Source organism: Chrysochloris asiatica, unplaced genomic scaffold (genome assembly GCF_000296735.1).
Source record: "Chrysochloris asiatica unplaced genomic scaffold, ChrAsi1.0 scaffold00014, whole genome shotgun sequence".
In the NCBI taxonomy this organism is placed as follows: Eukaryota; Metazoa; Chordata; class Mammalia; order Afrosoricida; family Chrysochloridae; genus Chrysochloris; species Chrysochloris asiatica.
This window is the reverse complement of record NW_006408532.1, coordinates 6,803,680-6,806,952: the sequence shown is the minus strand read 5'-3', so window position 1 is coordinate 6,806,952 and position 3,273 is coordinate 6,803,680.

Here is a 3,273-nt window from a genome sequence, read left to right as displayed (position 1 = left end):
CCAGCTCCTACCCTCATCTGACCACAGTATAGACCATGCTCTCTGGGGGAGTTCAGAGCCATACCAATGTGAGGTGGGGGCTTACTGTGCCACTTTGGTGCCTGAATTCAGGTGAACTCGGCTCCAAACATAAAAAACTCTCAGAGCCACCAGACTAGCATTTAACCAGTCACCCTGCCCCTAGCTCCCCTGTGGTCCTAACAGACACTGAAACCAGCTTCATCAAGGGCCCCTACAAACTACTTTTGGATTGAGTGCCCTGAACTTAGATAACACCGAGGCCAATAGGAATTCCATCTAGGGCCAGGACCTCTGCTGTCACATCCCTCCTACACCCACCTCGGGAGCTCCTTGAATTGCAGGAGCCTTGTAGAGATTTCTTCTTTCCAGGTCCAACAAGTTACCCAGTTTGCTTATACAAATACAACAACCTCACAATTCTCTGGAGACAATAGACAATTTTAGCTCACATGAAGAAGCAAGAGAGAATGACTCAAACAAATGATGCAAAGTCAGAAGACATTTCTGAGGAAGAAAAGTTCATAGAACTAACTGAAAAAGAATTAAAAAGAATGATAATTAGGTACCTTGAAAGGAACAATAGAAAGATCAAGGAGAACATAAAAACTTAAGAAGAATTCAGGAAAACACTACAAGAACAAACAGAAAAAAAAATGCTAATTTTGATAGAACTTGCCCAGTGAAATAGGCCTCTTGTGGAGCCTTTACAGAGTATATGACCTTAGATGGAATCCTGAGTCCCATCCAGAACCTTCTGAGGTGGGACATTCCCACTAAAAAGGACAAGCAGACTGGTCTGGAACAGCTAGAGCCACAGAAGATACATCTTCAAAGAAAGATCATCAGGAAAACTCAAAACAAAAAAGTATGACTGGCTACTCCAAAAATAAGCAAGCTGTTTGCTGGAAAGCCATTAAGGCAAGCAATCAAGTTCCTTCACAACAAACCCCCCTCTAAGACTGAAACTCAAAGGGAACACATGAGGAAGCATGTAAGCTTGCTGATGACCACATTGGTCTACTGGTGAATGAAAGAGGGGGAAAGGCAACAATGAAGAAATGGGCTGAGTTCAACCACGGTCCATAGACTCCCACTTACCTGGAGATGAGAGAGAAAAGAGGAAGGGCTGGTTGGTCCAAAGTGTGGTGAGACCTGGGGACACCTGAGTCCATGGAAAAGGACATAACCACAGAAGGCTAGAGCTGAGAGTGAAGCATCTAGCTGATATGAAGTGAGGGGAGATGCACAAGAACACCCAAACTTGCAGATAGTACCCATTTGACCTAGCCTCGATGGCTTGATAATCAGAACTCAACTAGAGGAAGATTAAAAAAACAACAAAAAACAATTTTTGATAAAGGAAATGAGGGTAAATTGCTACAATTTGATGAACTTGACCTATATTCATGGAGGTAGTAACTCTAAATTCTAACAGAGAGTAAAGGAGGCTTCACATAAAGTATCAAAGCTATCCCCTCTGTACACACGGTAGATAGGGAGGAACAACTTAGATATTGACTACCTAAAATGAGAGGGCGATAAAGGCACAAAGTGACTGGCTTACAAGGTTTCAAGAGGGAGTTTAGTTTAGGAGTATGTGGGTGAAGAAAGAGTCCCCACTGAATAGTTTTCATCTTGTCTAGATGGGTTTGGTTAAAAGAGATGGGGATAAGATTCTTATAACTTAATAGTAATAGTTATTATGACTAATTGCAACTGTCACAATTGTAAAGATAGAAGATTTTTATAAAAAATGGGGGAGTAGTTAATCTTACAGTCCAGAAACAAAGGACCCTAGGACCATCAAGGGAGAAGAGCACAAGTGGAATGCAAAACCTTATCCAGAGAAGCAGAGACACCAGAGATGGAGGCAGAGATGGGGACATGGAGAGAGGAAGCAGCGGAGGACTCTAGATTCATGGGAAGAAAGGGATTGAGAGCTGGGGGCCAGGAGGCAGACTTTCAAATGTGCCCTTTGGTGGTGTAAATTAATTATATATGTCTGAGTGTTTAAAAAAAAAAAAAAAAAAAGAGCTAAAGTGAATAGAGAGAAATACTGTTATCTGATGGTACATGGAAGGGATTATAATCATTGTAATGAAACAAGGTATATGATTTGTTGAATGTAAAACTGATGATCTGCCCTATAAACTCAATCTACAATAAAAAATAAATTAATTAATTAAAATGCTAATTTTGAAACAATACAAAACCTACAATTAGAAACCCAGAAGATTAATACTGAGATCTCAGAAATAGACAACACATTGAAATGGCAAAGGAGTCAACATGAAGCAATGGAAGCCTGAATTTGTGAGCTTGATGATAAAGTCTCTCAATACAAGTATGCTAGAAGAACAATAAAAAAAAAAAAAGAAAGAAAGAAAAAATTCCAAAGAAAACCTAAGAGTTATGTAGGAAACTCTGAAGAGGAGCGACTTACAGGTGATCAAAGTTCCAGAATAAAAAAAGACAAGCACAGAGAGAAAATTGTCAAAGAGTTATAGGAAGAAGACTTCCCTAATATCATGAAAGATGATAAGATAAGCATACAAGAAGCTGAATGAACCCCAAACAGGATAGATCCCAAAAGAAAATCACCAAGACATATCATAATCAAAATTTCCAAAATCAAAGACAAAGAATCTTGAGCACAGTTTTGGAAAAATGGAAAGTTACCTATAAAGGAGAACCAGTAAGACTAACCTCAGATTTCTTAGCAGAAACCATGCAGCCAAGAAGGCAATGGAATGACATTTAAAAAATGGAAGAAAAAGACTGCCAACCAAGAATCACATACCCGGCAAAGCTGTCCCTCAAACATGATGGCAAAATTAAGACATTTTCTGATAAGCAGAAATTAAAAGACTTTGTAAAGACCAGACCAGCCTTGCAAAAAATGCTAAAGGGTATCCTTTAGACTAAGAACCAACAACAGCAGAAAACAATCTGAGATTACGTGGCAATACCACCAAGAACTCAATCCAGATTTAGAAATATCCAAAGTAAAACAAAACTCTGTAAAGTGCCATCAAGTTGGTTCCAACTCATAGGGAATAGCGTTTCCAAGGAGTGACTGGTGGGTTTGAACCACCAACCTTGAGGTTCAAGCTGACCTTGCGGTCTAATGCTAAAACTAATCTACAAGATTGAAAATAGGAAACCAGAGATATCAATGTATAATGAAGTGTTACGGACCGTGTAAGACTAGTCAGAGGTTCGAGGCCCTATAGGGCCGAGTGTAACAAATGA